Consider the following 6,018-nt stretch of genomic DNA (forward strand, 5'->3'; position numbering starts at 1 on the left):
AACTCGAAACGATAATATGGTAGACTCCATTTCGCCTGAAGGGGTGTTCTATGATGATGACTACATTCATTTTTTTTAAATGATGCATATGATTTACAGATATGCAACAACAATAACCCTCAATAGCAGACATTCATAGAAAAGATCCCATGAGATATAAATTAATTGAGTGGGGAATCCAGAGCTAAAACCCCTTGTGGTCAAGAAATCTATACGCATGCGCATAATTACCAAAACAAACCTTTGAACAAGATCGTATATTAAATGTTAACTAAACGACCTAGATGGTTCTCTATTTCTTTATGGAATTACAATGATCTTAAATATCAGTTTCATAACAATAACATATAAGAAAAACTCCACTTCATTTCTTATATGACAAAGATAGATTTATCGGAATTCAGAGAACTATCGTATTTTATCAAAACTGGGATTCCCTCTGACGTGTTTCTAAATTTATAAAAACACTCAATATAAATACTGCTTAATTCTGATTTTCCGTGTTGTTAAAAACACGCATATAAGTCAATGGAATTATCAAATAACATATTATCACTCACCTTGTATTGCTTTTAATGGAGAACTGTCCTTGCTTGTAAAGGATTTCCTAGCAATTAATGGAGAGCTGTCCTCAGTTGTAAAGGATTTCCTAGCTTTTAATGGAGAACTATCTTCAGTTGTAAGAGATTTCCTAGCTTTTAATGGAGAACTATCCTCACTTGTAAAGGATTTCCTAGCTTTTAATGGAGAATTGTCCTCACTTGTAAAGGATTTCCTAGCTTTCCTACCTTTTAATGGAATACTGTCCTCACTTGTAAAGGATTTCTTAGCTTTCCTAGCTTTTAATGGAGAAAATTCCTCACTTGTAAAGGAATATACACTTCTTTTTTTCTAAAAAGTAATTAATTATAAGATGTTAGAAGTGACTTGTTAAGATGAAATGCTTCTGGCATGCAACATAATAAGCCTGATACATGCATAATTGAGTAGGAAATTTGTAGATTTGTAGAACAACAGCAATAAGTATTTCTAAATACAAATATTTAAAAATACCTACCATGTCTTGCTTTAAATGGAGATCTGTCATCACTATCAAAGGATTTCTTATCTTTTTTACCTAGAATTATGTCATAGAACTTTTTTTTATAGCTTGGTTATCTATAAAAGAACTTAAGTTAAGTGAGCAGGATCACATACCCCACATCCCTATATTGTCACTAGGCAAACAAAATATAAATCTATGATTTTCATCCTCCCCCCCCCCCCTGACAAAGTGGTCCACCTTAACCGATATCCAGCACTTCATTGAAATTTATAGGAAATCCAACAAAAAATAAATGTGCTTTCTACATGTTCTAGGCATAAAGCAAAAATCTATGATCTTTATCCAGTCCCCTCGTGAAAAAAGTCTCCCTCCTCTTATTTCTGTCAATAACAATCCCATCCAAGCTTTTTTGATAACAGATGGCGACAGACAAAAAGAGAGATGGACCAGTCAAACATATTTTACCTTTCGTAACTTAAGTTGCATGGGGTATACAAAATGTGTATAAATAAACTGCCTAAATTGTTAGTATTCTTTGTTATATCATATCTCCCCAGGTTGGCATAAACATTTTTCACAAATATTGAAACAAGATGCTCATTAAAGCCTGAAATTACTCACCTCTAATTTTTAGGGGCAGATTTTTTATAAATGATTATATATAATTCATGATGCCTTAAGTACAATTAAATACATTTTTAAAAATGATATTTCATTTTTCTGCCAAAAAGCTAAAAAAATAGATCAAAATCATCTTTTAAGAGAAAAAATGGAATAAGAGGTGAATTTTCAAATTTCAACTTACACAAATGAACAACCTATCTGGTTTTATACTAAATCAATACAAATATAAAAAGTAAATAATATACTATGCAGAGTTAACATCTTGCACTATCAATGTTACTGGAGCATATTGATAAATATGTAAGATGGTTCAGACTTATATGTAGAACCCAAACTGTTGTATGTTCAAAGAAATACTTGTGCAGTAGAAAACAGTACTAATCAGAACATTATAAATTAAAATACTTACACAAGTCAAGAATTACTTACTTGATTTAATCTGGTCTGATGTCCTTTTTGAAAACTTTTTGAATATTCTTTCTACAATTTTTTTTAAAAAGTGCTTGAATACGCTTTATCCTTAAAACAATGGTGAAGTTATTACAAAGTCTTAACATAATGTCACAAAGTCTTCATAACTTCCTACATTTTAAAGATTTTGCTTATTGTTGAAGGCCAAACAGTAACCAATAGTAGTTTACATCTATGCAAATTGGTCTCTAGCTCATTGTTGTCTCCTTGAAAATCTTTTACACATTTTATATTTTCATTAATTAACTTATTGGAAATAAAATCAATTTGCTCTTAGGTCCATGGCCAGTTAAACACGTTTCTACTATAAACCAGCAGAAACCAGTCAAAAGTCAACTTTATAATGATGTCAAACTTGAACTCGTAGAGAGCTTATTTAATACTTGTTCAATGTCGTAACTGGGTTTGGTACCAATGGCAATTATTCCACATATACGTACTTACGATCAGATGTTTTTTTCAATATTCATTAATATGAAACTCACCTTCAACTGGACCTATTAAAGCTTTGCCTTTTCTTGTCTGGCATGGAGAAATCTTATCATAATACTTCTGAGTGTTACTAATATACATATCTAAAACATAAATTAGCGGCTCTAAAGACCCTGTGTCGCTCACCTTAGTCTATGAAGGACACAGATGGATTCATGACAAAATTGTGTTTGAAGATCTTACTTGACTGAACATTCTTGTTACTTACAATTTTTCTATCTATAATAAACTTGGCCCTTTAGATAGAAAGGAAAGTATTTTGTAAACCAATTTACCAAATTAATGAAAATTGTTAAAAATTTACTATAAAGGGCAATAACTCTTTCAGAGGTCAACTGACCATTTTGGTCATGTTGACTTATTTGTAGATCTTACTTTGCTGAACATTTATGCTGTTTACAATTTATCTCTATCTATAACAATATTCAAGATAATAACCAAAAAAGGCATTTTTTTTCAAATTACCAATTGAGGGGGAGGCAACCCAACAATCATTTCTCCAAATCATCTGAAAATTTCAGGGAAAATAGATATTGACTAGATACCAATTCAATCCTTTGTCAGATTTGTTCTAAATGCTTTATTTTCAGAGTTATAATTTTCATTTTACCCCATATGTTCAATTTTAGCCATGGCGGCCATCTTGATTGGTTGGCTGGGTCACTGCACACATTTTTTTTTCAAAAAGATACCCCAATAATGATTGTGGCTAAGTTTGGTTAAATTTGACTCAGTAGTTTCAGAGGAGAAGATTTTTGTAAAAGTTAACAACGATGTCGACGGAGACGAACAAAGGACGAGGAACGCCAAGTGATGAGAAAAGCTCACTTGGCCTTGTGGGCCAGGTGAGCTAAAAAAGCAATGAAAATTCTTTGATTGCAGCAGTTAAGTTAAAATTTAACCTTAAATAGTGACAAACGTTAATGACTGATGAATAAAACTGAAAGTGCAATGCAATGTGATATATGTGGAAATGCCAATGTAAAAAAAAACCTGCATGTTTAACCCAGCCACATTATCTATGCATGTGCCTATCCCAAGTCAGGAGCCTGTAATCAGTGGTTTGTTTATGTGTTACATATTTGTTTTTTGTTCATTTTCATATTTAAATAAGGTCGTTAGTTTTCTATTTTTAATATTCAGACTGGTTACATTTGTGTACCTTCTAATACTTTGAGAGTATTTAAAACAAGCTGCCATGCATCTTTACTAAAGTAGGTCTTCGCTGAAGTTTGTGTTTCAGGACATATTAAACAGAATATCTGTATGACTCAACAGATTTTCTGGCTTTGTTTCCACTTCTTCTTCAATCACAAACAGTACAGACTGTGCTCTTAAAACAGCATCTAGATCAGCCATATGATGTAAAAAGCCTGAAAAATTAAGATCTAACTATGTAGTTGAAACTTTTAATAAAATTTAGAAAAAGAGGCCATCAATAGGATGTGCTATTTCAAACCAACACTGAATTCAAAAGTCCTCCAGGGGCAGGTAGGAAAAAGTGGATATGACATTTGAAATCATGCAAATGGTTTAATCATTCAAAACAAATAAAACTTAACCTTAGATTGTGAAAAAACGTTAATGACTGATGAATGAAACTGAAAGTGCAATGCAATGTGATATATGTGGAAATGCCAATGTAAAAAAAACTTTGCATGTTTAACCCAGCCACATTATCTATGCATGTGCCTATCCCAAGTCAGGAGCCTGTAATCAGTGGTTGTCGTTTCGTTTGTTTATGTGTTACATATTTGTTTTTTGTTCATTATTATATTTAGATAAGGTCATTAGTTTTCTTGTTTGAATTGTTTTACATTAATATTGTCATATCGGGGCCTTTTATAGCTGACTATGCAGTATTGGCTTTGCTCATTGTTGAAGCCCATATTTTTGTCTCTTGTGGACAGTTGTCTGATTGGCAATCATACCACATCTTCTTTTTTTTTTATATATAACAATATCATTAGTGGTTCCCCTTAAACAGCTTATATCTAGTTTTCACATTTGAAATAAGTTTTTTTGAAGAATATTATACTTTTTCACATAAAAATAGACTGTCCATTTCAAACATACTTTTTAAGACAACTAATTTCTTTCAATGACCACTTTTGTCCTAGCTGACAAAATTGGAATCAACCATATTTCCTATTTTCAATCATTTGGTTTGACCTTATGGTTGTACAGTCACAAACAAACTAAAATTGGAAGAACAAGAATGTGTCCAAAGTACACAGATGCCCCACTCGCACTATAATTTTCCATGTTCAATGGACCATGAAATTGGGTAAAAAATCTAATGTGGCATAAAAATTAGGAATATCATACCATAGGAAACATGTGTACTAAGTTTCAAGTTGATTGGACTTCAACATCATCAAAAACTACCTTGACCGAAAAATTTAACCCGAAACTCACACTTTCATTTTCAATATCTCAACACCATAACTCCTGAACTGTTAAGGTAAAAATTGCCTCTATTGAACTAGACATCCATTTTGTCATCAGTAGCAACATTTTTGTCAAATTTATTACATTTAAGAGACATTTATAAACTTAAACAATCCATTCTTTTTAAACTAACAAAAGTAATGGGAATTGTATCATATAAAATCTGCTTCAATGGTTTCAAGTTCAATGTTCAGTTGAATAATATTACCTTTGTCTATCAAGGTGATCTTTCTACTTTTTGTTCAGCAGATCTTTTTAACAGCATCTTTTATTTTATGCATTTCTATTTTAACTTTCATGCATATGTTACAAGGATTTATATTCTTTGTCTAAAAGATCAAAAGTATTATAAGGTAAATGAGATTTTTCAATCAGATATGACAAGGTTTTGGATTTGAATAGCCTGCATCACTCATCTGTAATATTTTGAGTATCAATGATAATATTTTTGCTATTTAATGATTACAAATATGCACACGCTGTTTTCATTTTCTTGAAATTATAGTTTTAACAAATGAATAGGAACATTTGTCGAACGGCAAATCATTAGAATTGTTTTTGACAAATGTTGGAATTAAAATAGCTACACTTTAACATGTCAGTGTTGCAAATATTGAAAGACAATTATCCACGCATGACTGAAGGAACATGGGCTAAATAATCTCTATAGAAAAGAGATATGCCAATGCTAATACAACTACTGGTCTGAGAACACAATTAATTCGTAGTGCATTTCTTTTAGAACATAGATGAAAATTGAAAAAATCCCACCTGCGCTTTCTCAATGAAATTTTTACAGTGTGTTGTACTACTTTTGGGACAAATTATATTAAAATTATAGAAAACTTCATCGCCTCTAACTCAAAATATGGACAATTTTGTGTTTAGGGTGTCTTGAAATCTTTTAACAGCTTCCAAAGTGCTAATTTTTAACC

This window comes from Mytilus galloprovincialis, chromosome 5, assembly GCF_965363235.1.
Source record: "Mytilus galloprovincialis chromosome 5, xbMytGall1.hap1.1, whole genome shotgun sequence".
NCBI lineage: Eukaryota > Metazoa > Mollusca > Bivalvia > Mytilida > Mytilidae > Mytilus > Mytilus galloprovincialis.